Source organism: Rhinatrema bivittatum, chromosome 3, assembly GCF_901001135.1.
Source record: "Rhinatrema bivittatum chromosome 3, aRhiBiv1.1, whole genome shotgun sequence".
NCBI lineage: Eukaryota > Metazoa > Chordata > Amphibia > Gymnophiona > Rhinatrematidae > Rhinatrema > Rhinatrema bivittatum.
The window spans coordinates 234,672,057-234,696,071 of record NC_042617.1 but is presented as its reverse complement, the minus strand read 5'-3'; the positions used below and the strand labels follow the sequence as shown (position 1 = coordinate 234,696,071).

Genomic DNA, 24,015 nt, shown 5'->3' with positions numbered 1-24,015 from the left:
GTGTGTAACTTTGTCTGGCTAGACTCTGCCTCCTCTTCACTCTCCTCCAAAACTACAGTGCCAGAAACAGGTGCTGGCGATTGCAAAGTTTCATGGTCTGATTTCTTTTTTTTTGCCATGGAACTGCCATCCCCCTACAAAGACGTTTGATTGCGACAGTTGCCTTTTTACCTGTACTGGTGGTGTTGCGCTGGTGTCTTTTGCGGTGCCTCCGCTGCCATTCCCACTAAGTCGCTTGCATCTCCCTTTCCCTGACATTATGGATTTAATGTCAATGAGTACTAGTGGTAACACTGCCCACTGTCCCACAATAATAATGTTCGGTCAGTTTAAAATAACTAAATTAACAGACCCACTCAAGAAGAATGCTCAGTCTGTTTAAAATAACAAAATGAACGGACCAAGTCAAGGACAATGCGGTTAAGTCTGTTTAAAAATAGCAGATTGAACAGACTCGCTGAAGGCCAATCTTCACTCTGTTTACAATGCCCACTGCCTCACTGCCTGCCTGGCAATGCACGGAATGTGTCTGTCTGTGTGTGTGCAGTGAGTGCACAGAGAACAAGCTTCCTTTTCAGTAGATATGAGGCAGGGTACTCCCAGCCCTGGAACTGCTGCCCACCCAGCACTGAACCACTCAAGGACAATGCGGTTACGTCTGTTTAAAAATAACAAATTGAACAGACTCGCTTAAGGCCAATCTTCACTCTGTTTACAATGCCCACTGCCTGCCTGGCAATGCACGGAATGTGTCTGTCTGTGTGTGTGCAGTGAGTGCACAGAGAACAAGCTTCCTTTTCAGTAGATATGAGGCAGGGTACTCCCAGCCCTGGAACTGCTGCCCACCCAGCACTGAACCACTCAAGGACAATGCGGTTAAGTCTGTTTAAAAATAGCAAATGTAACAGACTCGCTGAAGGGCAATGTTCACTCTGTTTACAATGCCCACTGCCTCACTGCCTGCCTGGCAATGCACGGAATGTGTCTGTCTGTGTGCACTGCAGTGCACATAGAACTAAAGTAGATATGAGGCAGAGTACTCCCAGCCCTGGAACTGCTGCCCACCCAGCACTGAACCACTCAAGGACAATGCGGTTACGTCTGTTTAAAAATAACAAATTGAACAGACTCGCTTAAGGCCAATCTTCACTCTGTTTATGCCCACTGCCTGCCTGGCAATGCACGGAATGTGTCTGTCTGTGTGTGTGCAGTGAGTGCACAGAGAACAAGCTTCCTTTTCAGTAGATATGAGGCAGGGTACTCCCAGCCCTGGAACTGCTGCCCACCCAGCACTGAACCACTCAAGGACAATGCGGTTAAGTCTGTTTAAAAAATAGCAAATGTAACAGACTCGCTGAAGGCCAATCTTCACTCTGTTTACAATGCCCACTGCCTGCCTGGCAATGCACGGAATGTGTCTGTCTGTGTGTGTGCAGTGAGTGCACAGAGAACAAGCTTCCTTTTCAGTAGATATGAGGCAGGGTACTCCCAGCCCTGGAACTGCTGCCCACCCAGCACTGAACCACTCAAGGACAATGCGGTTAAGTCTGTTTAAAAATAGCAAATGTAACAGACTCGCTGAAGGGCAATGTTCACTCTGTTTACAATGCCCACTGCCTCACTGCCTGCCTGGCAATGCACGGAATGTGTCTGTCTGTGTGCACTGCAGTGCACATAGAACTAAAGTAGATATGAGGCAGGGTACTCCCAGCACTGGAACTGCTGCCCACCCAGCACTGAACCACTGAAGGAGAATGTGTTCACTCTGTTTACAATGCCCACTGCCCTCACTGCCTGCCTGGCAATGCACGGAATGTGTCTGTGTGTGTGCAGTGAGGGCACAGAGAACAAGCTTCCTTTTCAGTAGATATGAGGCAGAGTACTGCCAGTGCCAGCCCTGGCACTGCCCACCCAGCACTGAACCACTCAAGGAGAATGCTTTTAAGTCTGTTTAAAAATAGCAAATGTAACAGACTCGCTGAAGGGCAATGTTCACTCTGTTTACAATGCCCACTGCCTCACTGCCTGCCTGGCAATGCACGGAATGTGTCTGTCTGTGTGCACTGCAGTGCACATAGAACTAAAGTATATATGAGGCAGGGTATTCCCAGCCCTGGAAACTGCTGCCCAGTGCCCACCCAGCACTGAACCACTCAAGGAGAATGCTTTTAAGTCTGTTTAAAAATAGCAAATGTAACAGACTCGCTGAAGGGCAATGTTCACTCTGTTTACAATGCCCACTGCCTCACTGCCTGCCTGGCAATGCACGGAATGTGTCTGTCTGTGTGTGTGCAGTGAGTGCACAGAGAACAAGCTTCCTTTTCAGTAGATATGAGGCAGGGTACTCCCAGCCCTGGAACTGCTGCCCACCCAGCACTGAACCACTCAAGGACAATGCGGTTACGTCTGTTTAAAAATAACAAATTGAACAGACTCGCTTAAGGCCAATCTTCACTCTGTTTATGCCCACTGCCTGCCTGGCAATGCACGGAATGTGTCTGTCTTTGTGTGTGCAGTGAGTGCACAGAGAACAAGCTTCCTTTTCAGTAGATATGAGGCAGGGTACTCCCAGCCCTGGAACTGCTGCCCACCCAGCACTGAACCACTCAAGGACAATGCGGTTAAGTCTGTTTAAAAATAGCAAATGTAACAGACTCGCTGAAGGGCAATGTTCACTCTGTTTACAATGCCCACTGCCTCACTGCCTGCCTGGCAATGCACGGAATGTGTCTGTCTGTGTGTGTGCAGTGAGTGCACAGAGAACAAGCTTCCTTTTCAGTAGATATGAGGCAGGGTACTCCCAGCCCTGGAACTGCTGCCCACCCAGCACTGAACCACTCAAGGACAATGCGGTTACGTCTGTTTAAAAATAACAAATTGAACAGACTCGCTGAAGGCCAATCTTCACTCTGTTTACAATGCCCACTGCCTGCCTGGCAATGCACGGAATGTGTCTGTCTGTGTGTGTGCAGTGAGTGCACAGAGAACAAGCTTCCTTTTCAGTAGATATGAGGCAGGGTACTCCCAGCCCTGGAACTGCTGCCCACCCAGCACTGAACCACTCAAGGACAATGCGGTTACGTCTGTTTAAAAATAACAAATTGAACAGACTCGCTGAAGGCCAATCTTCACTCTGTTTACAATGCCCACTGCCTGCCTGGCAATGCACGGAATGTGTCTGTCTGTGTGTGTGCAGTGAGTGCACAGAGAACAAGCTTCCTTTTCAGTAGATATGAGGCAGGGTACTCCCAGCCCTGGAACTGCTGCCCACCCAGCACTGAACCACTCAAGGACAATGCGGTTAAGTCTGTTTAAAAATAGCAAATGTAACAGACTCGCTGAAGGGCAATGTTCACTCTGTTTACAATGCCCACTGCCTCACTGCCTGCCTGGCAATGCACGGAATGTGTCTGTCTGTGTGCACTGCAGTGCACATAGAACTAAAGTAGATATGAGGCAGGGTACTCCCAGCACTGGAACTGCTGCCCACCCAGCACTGAACCACTGAAGGAGAATGTGTTCACTCTGTTTACAATGCCCACTGCCTCACTGCCTGCCTGGCAATGCACGGAATGTGTCTGTGTGTGTGCAGTGAGTGCACAGAGAACAAGCTTCCTTTTCAGTAGATATGAGGCAGAGTACTGCCAGTGCCAGCCCTGGCACTGCCCACCCAGCACTGAACCACTCAAGGAGAATGCTTTTAAGTCTGTTTAAAAATAGCAAATGTAACAGACTCGCTGAAGGGCAATGTTCACTCTGTTTACAATGCCCATTGCCTCACTGCCTGCCTGGCAATGCACGGAATGTGTCTGTCTGTGTGCACTGCAGTGCACATAGAACTAAAGTATATATGAGGCAGGGTATTCCCAGCCCTGGAACTGCTGCCCAGTGCCCACCCAGCACTGAACCACTCAAGGAGAATGCTTTTAAGTCTGTTTAAAAATAGCAAATGTAACAGACTTGCTGAAGGGCAATGTTCACTCTGTTTACAATGCCCACTGCCTCACTGTCTGCCTGGCAATGCACGGAATGTGTCTGTCTGTGTGCACTGCAGTGCACATAGAACTAAAGTAGATATGAGGCAGAGTACTCCCAGCCCTGGAACTGCTGCCCAGCCAGCACTGAACCACTCAAGGAGAATGCTTTTAAGTCTGTTTAAAAATAGCAAATATGAGGCAGAGTACTGCCAGCCCTGCCTGGCACTGCCCAGGATAAAATGTACAGACTCACTCAATAAGAATGTTCTTTTTTTTTTTCCCTAACAAAGAATCTGTTCTGTGTTGTCTATCAAATCTGGTTCTGTTCTGTGTTGTCTATCAAATCGGGTTCTGCTATCTTCTCTGCCTCAGCCTGCCTAAGCCCACCCTGCACGATCCCGATCCCACCTCCCCACTGAATCGCTGACAATGTCCGTCAGTCCTCGTGCTGCTGCTGCTTTTATAGTGCTGCTGGCTCGTCAGGAAATCCTCAGAGAAGCACGGAATGACAGCGCGATTCGCTGCATTCAGTGCTTCTCTGAAAAGGTGAACGCAGATTCGCTGCGTTCCGGTATCCATGCCGACCTATCCCACCCTTTCCTGTGAGTCACTGAGACTCACAGGACAGGGTCAGACAGGTTGGCATGGTTACCGCAGGGGCGCCGCCATTTTCAGGTAATCCGGGGCTCCGAGCTCGAGTCGCAGGTAATGGCGGCGAGAAAGCGCGCGCATGGCGATTCGCCGTATCCGACATATCTATGTTCATTTATGTCGGAAATCTGCTCGTATACGCCCCATCTTTTTTTTAAGTAAAAAAAAAAATTTGAGTTGCGTTTTCCATATGCGGTCAATCCGAATGCACATCCCTAACATCAACTCCCAAAAGTGTAATGGGGGGGTGGGGGTGGTGGTGAAGGTTCTTAGGTATGCTTGCATGTGTTGTACTAGTGTACTGTTATATAAATAAGATGATGTTAGAATGTTTTCTCTCTCTGTTTAGCACCTACTGCTTGTGATTGGACAAGGAAGCTGAGCTGATGTCATAAATTGCACCTTCTTTCTCTCTCGCTCTCCCTGTTTACTGCTTTCAGTTTCACCTTCTGATCTGCCCTGCAACTGTGTTGCAGTTTCTAAAGAGAGTAGGCTTTCTTGTTTTGCATATATGTTTTGTTTCTCAAAGAAATACTAAACTGTTTTTTGGAACTTGCTATTAAGTGACATCTGCATTTTTTTCTGCTGGACTACTTATTTTGAATTCTGAGATTAAACCATAGCCTCCAACAGAGGGGACAGGGAGAGATAGACTTATATGGGGGAGACAGGGAGAGGTAGACTTACATGGGGGGTAGTTATGGGAAATCAGAGATTGGGAGACCAACATAGGGTGATGGTGGTAGTGGGTAGGGATTGGTGTATGAGGGAAGGAGGAGAGGGGGAGATTGGGGGGAGGGACTGTACATGGAATGGGGGATAGGAATAGGGAGAGAGAACTTAGGAAGGAGACCCAAAGTCGGAGTGAAACTTCCAGTTTAGAGGGAGGATATAAATGGAATTTGGAGCTACTTGATATCTCCCAAGGAATCATTCCATGTTTCCCATTCTTGTTTCTTCTCCAAAGGCAGCAGGGCATCCCAGTCTTTTGCCTCTGATAAAAGTTCCCTCGATTAAGATCTCCTTGTATGGTTACTGGAACCACAAAACTGAGTAGATCATATAAACTGTTTACTGTGGACAGAACACAATGGCAGCTTTATGGTTTCTCCTTACTTGAAACTTGGAATGTGAGTATGTCTTCTTTCATATCTCAACTTAGTTCAAGATTATGCTGGAGTGGTGGCGTGTCAATTCCCAAATCTAGGTTCTTGAGGTTTTTCACATGATCTGAAGGGAATGCTTTCATTTTGTTGGCATTGTTGAAGCCATTTTATGGAGCCTCAGGATTAGCTTCAGCTAAGATTGACTGTGTTCTCTTTAACAAGTTGATAGCAGTTTCTTCTATAGGTACAGACTTCAGTCCATCATCCACACAGAAGTCTCTTTCTATGAATTATCTGGCATCTTTACCATATTTCTTCTCCCCTTGTACTGTCCTCCTTAATCCATAGATAGCCACTGAAGATGATGGCTTGTTACCGAAAACATGCACACATAACCTGAGCTTAACAATCTTGTTGCTGATATTATCTTGGTACCACAAGAATCTTAGATAATTTCTGTAGTCTTCATGAACAATGAAACAGTGAAACATCTGTTGGATATCGGCCATGATAGCAAGATGCTCTTTTCTGAAATACATTAAGACTACCAACAGATTGTTGGTTAAGTAGGGCCCACTGAGGAGCACATTGTTCAGAGATACTCCTTGAAGTTAAGTGATTGAATCAAATACAATGCTAATTTTATCTGGTTTCTGAAGATGGTACATGCTGAAGGTAGGAAAATACCAGCATTCTTCACCTTCCTTCAGAGGAGGAACTGTCTCCATGTGGCTGTTATTGAATATGTCCTTCATAAAGTTCACAAAGTGATTCCTTGTTTCCAATTACTTTCTAGGCTCCAGTGTAGTGAGATAAGCCATGAAAGAGCCTGCTCTTTGTTGTTGAGAATGACTGGGTGTTCAGAATGGAAAGGGGGCCAACCAGCTATTTGACTCATTCTTGAAGACGTTTTTGTCCATTATCTTTAGGAACTCCTTGTCATCCATAGAGAGGGCAGGTTTGCCATCATCCTTCATAGTTTGGAATACTGCATTTCCCAGACAGTCCTCCCCATCTTTTGGTGTGAGGGCTTCTATGTAAGGCTGAGTATGATGACTTGGTCACCCTTTATGGACAGGTATCACTCTGACAGAGAAATGGTTCCAACATGGTTTGAATAAGGACATGCACCTGTCCTCCAGTACATTAGTGGTGAAGGTAGTAACTATGTCCAGCTTATGCATTTTTTCAATACAAATAATACAGACATCACCTACTATCACCCATCCTAGGTTGAGGCGATGAGCATAGGGGTTGTTGCATATACCCTTGCGTAGCTACCATTGTATTGCCCCTGGACATCTCTACCGAGGAGGAGTATGATTTGAGCATCAAGATCCAAAGGCAGATGTTTAGCTATAGGTCTCAAATGGGGAAGATGCCACGCCACTTCTAATATAGGAATTTCTCTCCTGTTGTTCAGTAACTGGTTTCATACTAAGAGCATGGGAAGTGCTAATCTGATGCTGCCATCTATGGCTTCTATCACAAATCTCTCCCTGTTGCTTTGATTGTCCATGATAACATGTATCCTTACTGATCTTTCAGGTTGTTACTTGGGGCATACCGTAGCAAGGCATATCTTGGAACAGGACCTTCTATCACGGCACTCTCCACAAACTTCAGTACATTTGTATGTGAATTCAGGAACCAGTCTCATAAGAACATAAGAAATTGCCATAGTGGGTCAGACCAAGGGTCCATCAAGCCCAGCATCCTGTTTCCAACAGTGGCCAATGCAGACTACAAGTTTCTGGCAAGTACCCAAACACTAAAAAGATCCCATGCTACTGATACCCCTAATAGCAGTAGCTATTCTCTAAGTCAATTTGATTAATAGTAGTTAATGGACTTCTCCTCCAATAACTTATCCAAACCTTTTTTAAACCGAACTGTACTAACCACATCCTCTGGCAATAAATTCCAGAGCTTAATTGGGTGTTGAGTGAAAAAGAATTTTCTCTAGTTTTAAATGTGCTACTTGCTAACTTCATAGAGTGCCCCCTATTTTATTTATTTATTTAAAGCTTTTTATAGACCGGTATTCATAGGAACATTATATCGGTTTACAAGGAACATAAACGCAGTACATGGAACAGGGTGCATGGTAACTTGGAGGGGGATGTTAACAGAACTTGATAAGAATAGCGTATATACATACTTGATAATTAAAGAGGATATACATATGCAATAGAGGATATACATATACAAATACAACTTGATAAGAATAGAGGATATACATACAATAATATAATAATATAATGTTGATACAGAGGATGTTATGTGGGATGATTGGGGAGATCAACCTAAGGCAATTGAAAAAGTATTGTAAGAGATATGGGTTAGATTTTCAAAGGCTTACACACGTAACTTATGCATATAACCCCTGAAAACCTGCTCCTGTGCGCGCCAAGCCTATTTTGCATAGGCTCGGCGACGTGCGCAAGCCCCAGGACGCGCGTATGTTCCGGGGCTTTGAAAAAGGAGCAGGAAGGGGGCAGGGCCGGGGCAGGGTACCAGTCCGGGGGTGGTCCAGGAGCATCCAGAGTCCTCCGGCACAGCGGCTGCGCCGGGGAATGGCATGCCAGCAGCCAGCCAGTGTGCGCAAGTTACGCCTGCCATAGGCAGGCGTAACTTTTGAAAACAAGGTAGGGGGGATTTAGATAGGGCTGGGGGGTGGGTTAGTTGGGAAGGGAGGGGAAGGTGGGGGGAGCGGAAGGAAAGTTTCCTCCGAGGCCGTTCTGATTTCGGAGTGGCCTCGAAGGGAATGGGGAAAGCCATCGGGGCTCCCCTAACATGCACGCGCCGACCCCGGATTTTCTAACATGCACGCGCATGTTATAAAATCGGGTGTACATTTGTGCGCGCCGGGTAGCATGCACAAATGTACCCCACGCGTGCCGATTCGAAAATATGCCCCATTGTCTAAGTACATTAATGCAGGACAGTAGAGGTTAAGTTAGCGAGGAGTGGGGCTATAGACTCTGTTAGGGGGGGATTATGGAGGTTTTAATACCTAAGATGGGTTTCAGGATTGGGAGGGGGGATGGGTGGGGTGATACTAGATGTGGGAAAGACCAGGGGGAGGGATTCTAAGTGGCTGAGGGGTGTTGTTATAGGGCAGGGGTCGGGAACCCATGGCTTGCGAGCCAGATATGGCTCTTTTGAGGGCTGCATCTGGCTCACAGACAAGTGTCGCCACACTTTCCAGTCCCCCGCTGACCCAGCTGCTCCCCGGTCCTCCTCCGCCCGGGCTTAAAATGCTGTCAGCCCGGGCGGAATGCGGCAGGACAGCTGGAGTCAGCGGCACCGGCGTGCTCTCTTCTTCCCATCCCCCCCCCCCCCGGCGGCCCGGAAGAGGAAGTGGTGAGCATCGGGTGCGTGCGCGGGAAGAATAGACCACGCTAGTGTGGTCTCTTCTTCCCGCCCCCCCCCCCCCTGCGGCCCGGAAGAGGAAGTGGAGAGCATCGGGTGGTGCGTGACGAAAAGAAGACTGCAGCGCGGCTCGGAGGAAAATGAAGAGCTTCAACCGTGGCCAATGGGACTCTGCCTCCGCGAGGGCTGAAAATGAAGGAGGTTAGCGTTGGGAGGAGGCTGCTGCTGCCGCGAGTTCCCGGGGTGGGGGAGAGAGAGAGAGTGAATGAGCGAGCAAGCATGTGTGTTTGAGATCCTGTGTGTGTGAGTGAGAGATTGCATGTATGTGAATGATTGAGAGCCTGAATATGTGAAAGAGAGTATGTCTGTGATTGAGAGCCTGCCTGTGAGAGAGAGAGCATGAATGTAAGTTTACCATTGGGAACCTGTATGTGTAAGTATGTGATTGAAAACCTGTTTGTGTGAAAGAGTATGTGTGTATGATTGAGATCCTTTGTGGGTGAGAGAAATCATGTGTATGTATGATTAAGAGCCTGTGTGTATAAGTAAGAGAGAGATCATGTGTGTCTGTGTGTGATTGAGAGCTGGTTTAGGTGATGGAGCATGTGAGTATGTGATTGAGAGCCTGTGTTTAAATGAGAGAGAGAGACCATGTGTTTCTGTGTGTGATTGAGAGCTGATTTAGGTGAGGGAGCATGTGAGTATGTGATTGAGAGCCTGTGTGTAAATGAGAGAAAGAGAGGACATGTTTGTAAGCATGTGAATGAGAGTCTGTGTGTGAGAGAAAAAGACAGCATGTATTTATGTGATTGAAAGCCTGTGTGTGTGTGTGTAAGCGTGAAAAGATAGACAGCATGTGTGTAAATGTGTAATTAAGAGCCTATATAAGTGAGAGAGAAAAAACATGTGTATATGTGAGTACTGAGAGCATGTGTGTATAGGTGTGTCATTGAGAGCCAGTGTGAGAGAGAGCGCTGGTATGTGACTGAGAGAGGAGAAAGTTCCAAGCAAACCACCCCGCCTCCTGCTAATTCAGAACAATGTCAGGACACCTGGATATCAAACGTTCCCAGGTATGCAGAGCAAAAAAATTTTTGTATCCTTATTATTTTTCATTACTGGGTCTTTGTGTCTGCTATTTTGAAATATTTTGTTGGTATCTGGAAATGTTTTATATGAGTTTTTAATTATTGGAAATTCCACTCATCAGCTGTTTCGAAATATGTTCTTTTTGTTAGTACAGTTTTACTGCTGATGATTTTATATTTCTTGATTTGTTTTATAAGGATGGGTGATGTTTCTTTTTTCCTTTGTTACACTGCATACAGAGACTCTGGCTTGTTGCAGTTTCCAATTCAGTTTTTTCTGCATGCTTCTTGTTATGCGTTTTGGTCTCTTTATTCTATGTTAGGTGAGGGACAGCACGTGATTCAGGTAAGGTTTTCTGCTGGCGTGTAGTTTCTGTGTAGGACTCTATAGCAGCCTGACTTGGTCTGTTTTCCTAATAGGAGATGTATTTGTGTCTTAAGGCCTGGTGTAATATTTTCAGAGACTTATTGTACTTTAAAAGTGTGATCTTACATAAAATGCACACATTTACTTGTATTTAGATTTAAACATATTGTATGGCTCTCATGGAATTACATTTTAAAATATGTGGCGTTTATGGCTCTCTCAGCCAAAAAGGTTCCTGACCCCTGTTATAGGGTGAGGTGGGGGGTGGAGCGCTATTCTGGGAATGCCTGTTTAAAGAGCCAAGTCTTTAGTTTTTTTTTTAATTTCTGGGTGCATGGCTCTAGACGGAGGTCGGGAGGCATGGTGTTCCAAAGGGTGGAACCTGCAATTGATAGGGCTCGATCTTTCATGGAGGTAAGGTGGGTGGTCTTGGGAGAAGGTGTGTGTAGGGTTCCTTTGTATGCTGCTCTAGTGGGGCGGTTGGAGGTGTGGAGGAGGAGGGAAATGTCCAGCCAGTGTATATTACAGTTGTGTAGGATTTTATGTATAATTGAGAGATTCTTGTAGGGGATTCGGAAAGATATTGGAAGCCAGTGGAGTTCCTTGAGGACGGGGGTAATATGGTCTGTTTTGTGGGTGTTAAAATTCTGGCATTGAATTTTGCAGCATTTGGAGTGGTTTGATGGTTGAGGTTGGGAGGCCTAGTAGTAGTGAATTACCGTAGTCAATTTTTGAAAATATTGTGGCCTGAAGGACTGTGCAGAAATCATTGAAATGGAGGAGTGGTTTCAGTTTTTTGAGGATATGGAGTTTGAAATAGCACTCTTTTATGGTTGAGTTGATGAATTTTTTTAGGTTCAGTTGGTTGTCAATGGTGACGCCCAGGTATCGTACATTTTGCTGGAAGGAAAATTCTTCTATTATCCAAAAGAGTAAATAACCGATTCACATTTACCTGTTCTAGACCTCTCATGATTTTAAAGACCATTATCATATCCCCCCTCAACTGTCTCTTCTCTAAGCTGAACAGCCCTAACCTCTTTAGCCCTTCCTCATAGGGCAGCTATCTTTAAAAATGGCGCGGGTCATCCAGTGCTCCTACCATGTGACAGGGGCCGGCCAATGGCACGGATACCCTGTCACATGGTAAGGGCAAAGGGCCATCGGCACCATTTTGATTAGTGGCAGCCGATGGCCCAGGAGCAGGAGATCACTCCCGGGACCCCCACTGGACCACCAGGTACCTGTAAAATGTTTTTTGGGGGGTCGGGAGGGTGGGGGAAGCAAAGGGATTAGTTTTAAAGGGTCGGGGTGGGTTTAGGGGTTATTTTTGTGTGCTGTTTTTCCCGAACTCCCCCAAAACGATAAGAGAACCCCCATGATCAATATTGTGGGGTTTTCCTATCGTTTCAGGGGAGCCCCCGATTTCTGACGATTTTGAAAATATCGACAATATTTTCAATCGTCCGAAGCCCGATTCACATCCCTAATATTCACTGGTGCAGTCCCGCCGCACAGTATACCCGATTATATCTAACTGGCTAACTTTAGGGCAGCCCTATGGCCTAATTAGAGTTAGCTGCATAAGTTAAATGAATATCGGAGTTAGCCACTTAACTTATTCGGGTAACTCCACTCCCCCTTGGAAAGTGTATTGCATGGCCACAGACTGCTCCCTTCTTATCCAGCTAATTCTTTCTAGTCAGGTAACAGGTTACCCGACTAGAAATTAGTTGGGGAAGGGCTAAATATAGCCAGGTAAGCTATTTAGATAAATAACTATTACTTTATTCGTCTAAATGGCTTTTGAATATGTAATCATACATTTACAAGGACATTTGAAGTAAAATATCCCTCCCAAGTCAAGAACTGTCTTATTAAATGAAATTGTTTCCTCCTTAATTGCATGGGCCTAGCCATATCTGGAAAAATTTGGATACGCTGATCACAAAAGGAAGAGAAATACCAATTTTTGTCCTTCTCAACACAAAATAAGACTAATAAGGTAGACCTAACATGGATATCATCTATAGAAAATTCTAGGAAAATGGATATATCCAGGCTTGGCATAGATAAAGTATCCATTCCTCCCTCTTCTCAAGTAACCCTCTTATAGTTTGGTAGGTAATACATGTTTGAGATAGCCATTTCCTTATCCAGAGAATAACTCAAAATTTCATGGAAATACATATGAAACTGCTCAAGAGATTAAAACAATCTAGTAACAGGAAAATAAAGAAAACGTAAATTCCTAACTCTCTGAGAGTTCTAAGTTCTCTAACTGATTATGTAACAGCAAAGGAAGTCCTAGTTGCTTGTAAAGCAGAAACCTGAGCAGTTAAAGTAGTCAAAGTTGTTTCCAAGGTAGTCTCACAGTTTTCCATTTTCTCATTAGAGTCTCCCATAAATTTAGAAAACAGTTGTGCCGAGTTGTTTAAAGTCTCATCTATCTTAGCAATGGCTTTCCAAACATCTAACAATGTCACCTGGGAGGGCTTCTAGGTACTTCCTATATGGAATAAAGAGAACTGTTGTAAAGTTGCCCTTTCCTCTTGCTGGCCAATAGGGGAAGAAGTAAATGAACTTACTTCAACAAATGTTGTCTCAGAAGCTGAGATAGTCTGATCTGTAGGTTGTGATGGCTGAAGGTTCTGGCCAGGGCTCAGGGAGGCACCAGAGCTAATTGAGGCATCTCCACTCGTGCCCTAGTGGGTTTCTATACAATCCGTTTGATATGAACATCCATGGGCCCTTGAACCACAGAAGTTGTTGAAGAAGAAGTCCAGAGCTTGCTCTTCCTTTGCTTACCCATAAAAGAAAATAATCAGAAGAAATATTTTTTTCATAAGGGACATGCTGCTTTTATGTGAATCGGACGCTGATACCAGAGGGCCCGAGGAGCAGAGAAGGGTGGTAAGCTCTCACTGGGCTGATGTTAGCTGGAAATCCTCCTCTCAAGCAGTGATACCAGAGGGCCCGAGGAGCAGAGAAGGGTGGTAAGCTCTCACTGGGCTGATGTTAACTGGAAATCCTCCTCTCAAGCAGTGGTTAACCTCTCTGTCTCCCACCTCCTTACAGTCTTCAGTGGTGGCTTGTTGAAGAGCAGCATCTGTAATAGATTCCATAATCTTTGAGCAAGTTTTTATGCTCAGAGTCTTCTCCATAAAGCCACAGCATTTCTTTAGAAGAAGAGATTTCTTGTGTATAGGGCATTGTCTGACTGGGTCCTCAACTCTCCTGTTTTTTGTTATGAGGGGAGCAGGAGGTATAGACGTAGTGGGTGACACCTCTGTCTTGTGTAAAAATACAAGATCTTTTAGTTGATCACCCTTCTTGAGGATAGTTTACACTGGTCACATTCAAGGTATCATCTGATGTACCAAACTTGAAACTGATCATTTCTTGTTATTGCTTGCTCCTGGATGAATCTAGAGAAAACTGTGAATAAAGGAAAAGCAACATTATTCTCTACTTTATATCTTGAGCCTAGGTAAATTAATGTTTCCTATGGGATGTGTGGCAGTTTTGCACACTTGACTTCACTCCACGAGCAGTGTCCAAAAAAACTGAGGCCGCCTGCGAGATATGGATGAGCCTTGGCTACTTCTAGAAGCAAATCTCCAAGTTCTTCTAGCTTATGGTTGTTGCTGAGATTTTTGGAAAATTTTCCATTCTTCTGTAGAGAGCATCTATATTGACCACAAGACAGCCATAGTACTGTTTAATTTTTCACCACATCATTAATATATCTCATAAGGGATTATCTTTGTGAACTGACCTTAACCTCTTCACATGTTCTGAGGACTTGCTCCCTAGCCATTTCACTAGCAGGTCTGATCCCCAGACTTTGCCCCATCAGATGATAGAGGTAAAGGTCAGGGCATGTACATTTTTAAAAATGGTGCCGACTGAGCTCCCAGCAAGCTATCAAAGAAACGTTGTTGATGTTAAGGGGAGGGTAGAAGTCCCCCTGCCTCCCTAGGATTCTATTTTTTTTTTGGGGGGACGGGACACACTGGATATCAGGGATTTGTTTTACCTTTGGAAGGGGTATAGGGATGGGCCTGGGGGTGGGAGAAGGGGGTGATCCTTATTCTATGGATCTTTTCACCTTTGAAATGGGAGGTGCATGTGCTGTGTATTTATTTTTAATCTTGGGAAGAGGCAGTGGGTGGGGAGGTGGGCAGGGATCCGAGTTGATTTGATTTGCCTTGGAGGGTTACATTGGGCATCTTGGCACTTTACATTTTCTGAGGGAGCATCACGGACCCATGTTAGTGGCCCGATGCTCCTTTGAAAAATGTATCTACCCTTCCCTCAAATGTGATAAAATAACGGGGCTGACATTTTTCTAAGTCAGCCATGTTATTTTCTTAGCATTGGATTGCCTATGCCTAAGCTACTTTGAATGCATTAGACAATTTTATGCATACAAATACATGAAAAGCAGCTTATTTCCATAAGTGGAGAAAATATTTGGTTATATCACGTGATGGTTATGCGATATGGCAATATCACATGATAAACAATATCTAACACAAGTCACATGCTGTCTAAAGTACAATATTGTCATTTTCCATATCACAGCTTAGTATATCTAGGCATTAGTGAGCTTTAAATTAACATATATTTGCCCAAATCTGAGCTGACACTTCAAGTGATGAAGTTCTTGCAGGATGTTGTTGTGTGACATATCATCACATTTCTTTCTTATTTCCCCAGTTCTAGGCATTGCGGTAGTGCGAGTTTGATCAAATGCATTTAGTTTCTGTGGAGGACATGTGGCATATATACTTGCTGATAACACATTCTCAGCCATTCATTGAACCCAATTCACATAGGATGCTGGTGTGTAGGCTTGAAGCAGAATGTTTCTTTGAGGATGCATACTTGGATCATAAGCAGGTGGTACTGCATTTGTAAGTATACGAGCACATGGATCACTGTGATGGCAATTAACATCTATGGTAGAGTTAATCACTATTAGATGTAGGGTCTACCTCACAGACAGGCTGCATTGTCTCAGCATGTGTTATTTCTCTTGACTGTGGTTGTGAGAGTGTGTCGCTATGTTCAGAGGCATATGCTAGGACATAGTTTCTATTTCACTGAACAGGATCCTCTGAGAGAACCTGATCAATTTGGATCTCCCTGCTTTCTTGTGATGCAGCAGCTTCCAGGCTCTTAGCTTGAGCTTCTGCAGCAGCTTTCCCTTCTCTTAACACAGCATTTCTAGCTTAGCATTTAATTCAGCTTTCCTGCATACAACAGCAGCAGCAGTGGTATATACTTCTTCTTTGAGTCTAGCTTTGGATGAATTAATAGCAGCCTCTTCTTTAGTAAAAGAGGTATGTGCCCATGCAGCTTCTGCTTCCACGTGTACCATAGTGGCAGCTGCACTTGCTGGGGTCAGGTTTGAGTGGATTGATTTCAGTGACCTTGAAGACCTCGCAGAGTGTCTGGAAAGGTGGGAGTACAGAGATGCAGTCTCTAATAAACTCTCAATTATTTCCTGTCTTTATACAATAGTGCTTTGCACTAAATTCTTACTTTCTATATCAATGTCCCTATGGAAGTCCCTTTTGTCAATATTTTCTTTGGTATTGTTTCTTGTTAGGAATGGAAGACTGGCTTCAATAACATTTACAGTGGTACTGGAATTGACTTATGGCTTGCCAAATTTCCTCTGTACTTGTGGCTCTAGAGGCTTATATCCATGATTCTCTAATTCTTCCCACATTCTATTAATCTTCTTTACCCAGATTCATAATTCTCTAAGGCTTTGGCTTACAGGCAGTGGTACCTAGGAGTGCAGTTTCCTTTGTATCTTCACAGTTCACAGGGCTTTGTAAGGTTTTGCATTCTGCCATACTGAAACAATAGTAAACACTGAGGGGCCAATGCAATACAGTGCGCTCAGCCAAGCGCACTGTATAACCTGCAGTTGGACGTGGGTTGTATAGGCTCTAACTAATCCCCTTATGCAATAAGAGGATTAGCACCTCTACAACATGCAGAGTGAATCTAATAGTGCTCATCATGTGAATGAGGCTATTAGCTATTCACTCTCAATGGAAAAACAAATGTGCATCTAGGACGCACATTTTAGTGATCAGTGTTGTGTTCCGCGGCTGTGGTAGGCCACGACTGCGGTCCCCCTACCTTGCCCGCGATGGCAAACCACTGCGGGAGTCCCAGGGGAAGGCCCCAACCCGAGGCCCGTTGCTCCGGCATGGGTCCCTGTACTGCTCGCCGCAGGGGGAGCCATCCCTGCTCCCCTTCACAGCGTCCAGCAGCGTTTTCCTCCATGGGGCAAATCCAAGATGGCCACCGCCATCTTTAGGCATGAGGCCGCACCTCCTTGGCTGATTTAAAGGGACCTGATCCCTTTAACCAGCTGCAGCTGTTCCCTATCAGCCAGAGCAGGGGAAGTATATAAGCCAGCTTCCTCTGCTCATTCCTCAACTTGGCAACGTCCTTCGTTCATCAGGTCTGCTTACTTTGGTGAGTCTTCCTGTGCTTTGGATCCTGGTTCCTGACTTCAGATCAGCTAGCGGTAATTCCTGGTATTGACTTTGGATCGGCTAGCGGTGATTTCTGGTATTGACTTCAGATTGGCAAGTGGTGATTCTCTGGTGTGTGACTTCGGACTGGCAAGCGACTTCCCTCGGACTGGTAAGCGACTTCCCTCTGGCTCTTGACCTTGGACTCCTTCTTGACCACCATCTTCAAAGGCCCGCCTAAGTTCCAGCGGCCCGGGTCCCTACAGGCTCCTCCCGGGGGGACCGTGGGTCTCCAGGGGTGAAGCTCCAGTCAGCCCTTGCACCGAGTTCCTTGACCTCTCAAAAGTCCACCTAAGTCCCAGCGGGACTATGGACTCCTCCTGGGGGGACCACAGACTTCCAGTGGCAAAGACACAGCTCCTCTCTTCTCGTCTCTGCATCCATCTCCACAGGCGCCTCCGTTTCCAGTGCCGAGGGTCAGCTGGTCACGTCTCCTGCTCTGCCTCGCCATCTGACGGGAGAATCTACGGATCTTCTCCTAAGGTATACCATCCTCCTGTCGGTCCAAGGGTCCACAAGCTGAGCATAACAATCAGAAATTAACGCCTGCCCAGAGCAGGCTTTAATAGCTGAGTGCTGCTAGAACTAGTAAAGAAAAGCAGAAAAAACTACTTTTCTGTACTGCCTCCTACTTAATATCATTGGAGGAAAAACTAACCTAGACAAGTTTAAAAAAAAAAAGTTAAAAAAAAAAAAAAAGCCCTGGCAGTCAGGTGCAGGAAACGGATGCTCAACTGACAAGTGTCCATTTCCTGAACCCCTGGCTGTGTGGCATTTAGTAAAACCGATGCCGATAAACTCAGCGTTAGTTTTCCTAACTGGCGGACGGCCGACGCACTTGGGCTCTCGTTAGCAAGGAGGTGCTAGGGGCACACAAGTGCCCCTAGCGCCTCCTTGCTAATGCGACCCCCTAATTTAAATATTGCATGGTACCCCCCAGGAGGGGGGGGGCCTGTGGGCACATTAAGAAAGCAGGCGCTTACTTTTCAGCACCTGCTTTCTGCACATAATTATTGCATCAGCCCCTGAGAGGATCAGATTACATCTCTGTACAGCCCAGCTAACAATGATATCACTGTTGGGAGAGGGAGCTAGCTGCAGATTTGAAACTTTGCTTCCTAGCTGACTTTGCACAGCTGAATGACCCAAGAGAGGTGCACATAGCAACCACAGTCCATGCCCAAACTGGCAGAGGGAATCCTCTAAATTTACTTTTCTGAAAGATCCCCAAAGCCAGACCTCTGCTGAATCCTCTGATTGATAGCTCTTTTATATTCTCAACATTTTTTCACTGTACTATCCTTTAGGGATGTGCAGAGCAAAATTTTATGTTCATATTTTTTATGTCCGAAAGGGGGTCCCACTTGCGGCCAATATGGACATAAAAAAAATCCAATGAGTTGGGTATATGTACATATGTGCAAAAAAAAATTTTAAACCCCCTCACCCTCCTTAATCCCCCCCCCAGACTTACCACAACTCCCTGGTGATGGAGCGAGGAGTGAGGACGCCATTTCTGCAATCCTTGGCGAGAAGCATGTGACGTCGGCGGCACGTCGAGTGACGCCGGCGTCACGTGATTCCCGGCTCGTTCGCGCCGGACGGCTCGTTCGGCCCAAAAAGAACTTTTGGCCAAGCTGGCCAAAAGTTCTTTTTGGGCCGAACGAGCCGTCCGGCGCGAACGAGCCGGGAATCACGTGACGCCGGCGTCACTCGACGTGCCGCCGACGTCACATGCTTCTCGCCAAGGATTGCAGAAATGGCGTCCTCACTCCTCGCTCCATCACCAGGGAGTTGTGGTAAGTCGGGGGGGGGGGGATTAAGGAGGGTGAGGGGGTTTATATTTTTATTTTGGCTCAACAATCGCGATTTCCCACATATCGAACATATCTATGTTCGATATGTGGGAAATCCGATCGTTTATGTCGAATCAATTTTTTAAGTAAAAAAAAAATATGAGTTGCGTTTTACTAATGCGGTCAATCCGAATGCACACCCCTACTATCCTTGGCTCTCAATGTCTAGTGTGAATGGCTAGACAGTCAGCTAAACCTTTTACCCAGCTGCATATATCAGATATACTCAGTTCTTGGTTACCAAAAACATTTATAGTACATGAGATGGCATCAAGAGTAGCCACGACTGAAGAGACTGATACAACTCTAATAAGTTGCTCTGAAAGTTGACAGTAGCTGTGGGTTAATAGTAAATAAGAGGTGAAAATATGATGCTTCTCAGAGCTCAAAAGTGAATGTGAACAAGCTGTTAACCTGCCAAAAGCTTTCTTCCAACTAAAAGTCTCTGCATGAAGTAAATTGTTTTAGAGAAAGAGAGAAAGATAGAGCAAACATGAACAGATCCAATAGGAAGTTCAGAAATATTCAAACAGCTACTAACAATAAGTAGTCAAGGCTGGAAACTTAACCCTGCAGAGAATCTAAGGTGTGTAATATCATAAGATGATACTGGGTGACAGCATAATAAAGAAACATATACATACACTGTGGAGACAGAACACAACTACAATCAGACTTCAATTTGTCAATAGGCGCAGTAGGCCTCATCTTAGGATGGCAAAATTCTGGAAGAAGTAGGCTACTTGAAGATTAACTGCCTTGCAGCTGTTCTGAATCTGCTAAACAGAAAAGCTTCTGCTTCCTAATACAGCCCATGTCCTACCAGGCTGTCTGAAAAGAATAGGAGTGTAGGATGTGATTCTGAAGCAAATACAGCAGAGCAAAGTAGAGGTACTCTGCTCCTTAATCAAGCCCCTCCCATCCAATCAGATAGTGTAGCTGGGTTTAAAAAAGGTTTGGATGTTCCATTAACTGCTATTAATCAAGCTGACTTAGGGAAAAGCCACTGCTTTTACTGGCATTAGTAGCATGGGATCTACTTAATGTTTGGGTACTTGCCAGGTACTTGTAACCTGGATTGGCCACTGTTAGAAATAGGATGTGGGCTTGATGGACCTTTGGTCTGACCCAGCATGGCAACTTCTTATTGCAAGGGACAAGAGGGGAGGGCATGAGACTGGAGTAGACAGTAAAGGGGGATACTTTGAAGAAGGTTAGAAGGGATTGAGTTGGGAATCACTTGGGGGGTAAGAACAGAGTCTGGGGAATGAGAGGGGTTCAGCTAAGGAGGTTGTCTATGTGAGATAAAGAGGGGAAGGGCGGTATTTATATACATGAAAGGAAGGGATTCGTGCCTTGTATAAGTGTGTATGTGTTTTTGTAGATTGGATGGGAGGGTTGAGAAGGGATGCAAAGGGAGCACGAGCAGAGCATAGTAGGGATGCCTAAGTCCTACTCTACTTCCCTCCCCCCCACCACTAGCGCAATTCAAATCCTCTCTCCTTTAATCTCAAATTCTATTCCCCAGATCCTGGAACCTTCCTTTCTTCCTAAAACTGCCTTCTTCCCAGGCCCTAGAACTCACCCCCAATCACTTCTAGTCCCTCCTCCTCCCCTTCCTCAATCCCAGAAACTCCATCCTTCTTTCTCCCCCATATCAGATTCCTGATCTCCCCCACTTCCTTCCTTGATCTTCTCCATCTCCCATCCTCTCCATCGCAGTCCTCTCATCTTCTTCTCCCCATATTTCTGGTCTTCTCTCCATCCCTTTTGCTCTCCCCTTCTCCTTCTCCTCTGACAATGCCTGAGACCTGCTCCCTGTACTTATATTTAAGATCCCTTTTCCTCAACCAATAAAAAGAAAATAAATTATACAGGCACAAGCAACATTGGAAAACTATTTTATTTTTATAATGCAAAAGAAAAGATGGAAATGTTTGTCAATGTGCTTCAGAATTTTAGCCATATAATCAAAATTATGGAGCTGTGCCTTACAGCAGTGTTTTCCAACCCTCTCTTGGAGGCACACCTAACCAGGATCAGAGAACCATTGAATGCAAAGCTACTTCATGCATACTCATTGTTGTAATCCTGAACATCTGACTGGCTAGGTATTCCTCCAAGAGAGGGTTAGGAAACATTGCCTTAGACCTTCTACGAAGAGAGGCTGACAGCACCAAGAGTGCTCGGGGTGGCAAAACACTAGGATATCTGAGAATTTCTGTGGATTTTACTAGTGACTGTATCCAGTGATGGATTATCACTGGATACAGTCACTAGTAAAATCCACAGAAATTCTCTGCACCCTGGATCCTAAACTTTAGACTTCCACACAGGCTACTCTTCTAAACTGCTTACCTTTAGCAGTTCCTGTTTCTTAGGTAGAGACTCCTGTAGTCCAGCAGTAGAACAATGAAAATCTGTCTTGCAATGGCAAGGATGAACTCCTGCAGATGTCTCACACATAGCAGCTTTGATGCAAGATTCGTTTCTAGCAGTCCTCCTTTTTACTCCACTACTTCTTAGAATTCATACCAGGAAATCTCTCATAGTAGACAAGGACTAATTCCCCCCTTGCTTTGGATCTCTTTGAGTCTCCTCCCTTTTGAGATCCTCCTTGGATTTCAAAAGAATCTCCTAAATTATAAGGCCTGGGAACCCCACTCTTGGGTTCCAGGCACTCTCTTAGGACAGGAGATGGAGGAAACAAGTTTTGTTAAACATTAGAGGTATGCACAGCTATTTTTCTATTTCATTTGGTTTATCTTTTCATTTTTTTTTTTAACTTTTGTTTTCATTTTGTTTGTTTTGGGTTTTTATTTTTCATGTATTTAAAATGAAAAGAATGAAGCAAACAACAAAATCAAAGAAAGGAAATGAAAAACAAAACAAAAAAATGTCTGGCCCGAGCAGAGAAAACCAACCCTCTCAAGCCTCCTCTCTAATGTTCCCCACCACTCGAACCTTCTTATAATTTTCTTATTCTTCACAGGATTGGAGCAATTCCTAGTTACTCCTGCCCTTCCATCGACAGAATGAGGCTGGTGTTCTTGTTAATTTCTTCCATATACAATGGTGCAAGCCAGGCCCATCAAGCCATCACCATTTTGTACAGAAGAAATTAAAAAGAGTGCCGGCCTTGGTCTGCAGGCACCGATTTATTGTGTGTCTTCAGTGTAGCAGGAAAAATACAGGATCAGTCTTTCCCCATAAAGAAAAAGAAAATTGGGTACAAGGGTTTAGAGAGGTGGGACGGATTGTAACGGAGGCCTGGGAGGGTTTTTTTTTTTGTCAACAGTGAAATTTAAAAACTAAACAAAAGAAAACAAACAAAATTGTGTTTGTTTTTCTTTCATTCTGTCTTAAAAATGAATTGAAATGAAATAGGAAATTTAATTAAAATGTCCCCATTTTGTTTCATATGAATGCACATCTCTATTAAACATACACTCCCTACAAGATACCTTCCAATAGGGAGCGTCAGGGAACATACACTCCTATCCTTTCTGATATCACACAAGACTGTGATACACATAGAGGTAGATCTTAAAAAAGTACGTGTGCACGTACCTTTGTTCGCGCAACCGGCACAGACAAAAGTACGCCGGATTTTATAAGATACGCGCGTATCTTATAAAATCCGGGGTCGGCATGCGCAAGGCTGCGCAAAAATCAGCAGACTGCGAGCGCCAAGCCGCGCAGCCTGCCTCCGTTCCCTCCGTGTTCCCCCACCTTCCCCTCCCTTCCCCTATCTTACCCACCCCCCAGCCCTACCTAAATCCCCCCCTATCTTTGTTGTGCAAGTTACGCCTGCTTGAGGCAGGCATAATTTGTGCGCGCCGCCTCGACATCCCCCGGCACAGGCCGCAGTGCCGGGGGACTCGGAACCGCCCTCCCGGCCCACCCCCGGACCCGCCCCCGGACTGCCTCCTGACCCCCAGACACAGCCCTGGCCTGCTGACACGCCCCCTCCCACCCCTTTTACGAAGCCCCGGGACTTGCGCGCGCCGGTGGCCTATGCAAAATAGGCGCGCCAGTGCGCGAGTGCCCTGCGCGCGTAAATCTGGCAGGATTTACACGCGCAGGGCTTTTAAAATCTACCCCATAGTAAGGAAGACTTGGGTGACACACTTATGTACCCATATAGTTTGGCGGCTTATATTTTCCTACTCTTCACTTCTAGTGCTGCAGAAGCACACATAAACATGCAGCAAGATGTAAAAAATAAATATTTGTAATATACGAACTATAATCCTTATAACACGTCTTCTATGGGAGAGAAGACCAAGGGTGGTGTCTACACTATATGGGAGAGTATCTTATTCAGTCTTGATATGTAGAAATAAAGGTCAACTAAAATGTTTTTGGCAATACTTTCTATTTGACTAACTTAAGCTGACTTTTATTTCTACGTATACTAGTGGATTAGCATGGCAACCACAGTATTTTATTCAGTCTTGATACGAAGGTTTCATAACTTTCTCTCAAGAGATTGCCTAGATTGAGCTAATAGTGAAATTAGTTTAAAGAAAGAACAGTTTTTGTCAGATGATTCATTAGTTAACACAAACACCAGACAGCAAGCCAACCAGATATCAAATTGATCAGCTTGAGCTTGAATCCAGAATCAGTTGCTAGGTGGATTTACTGTCGTATACTTCATTTGTTTTTGTTTCTGCTTCTTTTAATGTGAAAGCTTCAAAGCATGTCAACGCATGAAATGACTGATCTCGGGATTTCTGCAGCACCTCTGTAAACACCTGACACACTAATGAATCTTACAAGGCTAGAGTTTTAAAAAGAGTTTTGTATTAAAGGACTTTTTCCATGGTACATAGTTCATCACCATAGTTTGAGAAATTAACAAGGATTCTCTTCAAAGCAGCAAAAAAAAAAAAAGCTCAAAGATGCAGATTTTATTTCTAAAATACTTTTAGGGCTGCACACTGTCAAATGCCACTTTCCTTGATAAGTGCAGGCCTGACTTTTGTATATATTCTTTATGACAATATTGGATTTTCTGGAATCTATT

General features: G+C 45.0%; 1 long non-coding RNA gene across 1 annotated transcript in view; it reads right to left on the bottom strand.

The window, feature by feature from the left end:
* Window positions 1–24,015, bottom strand: part of LOC115088730 — a 505,773-nt gene that overhangs the window by 48,360 nt on the left and 433,398 nt on the right. The window lies entirely within an intron of this gene.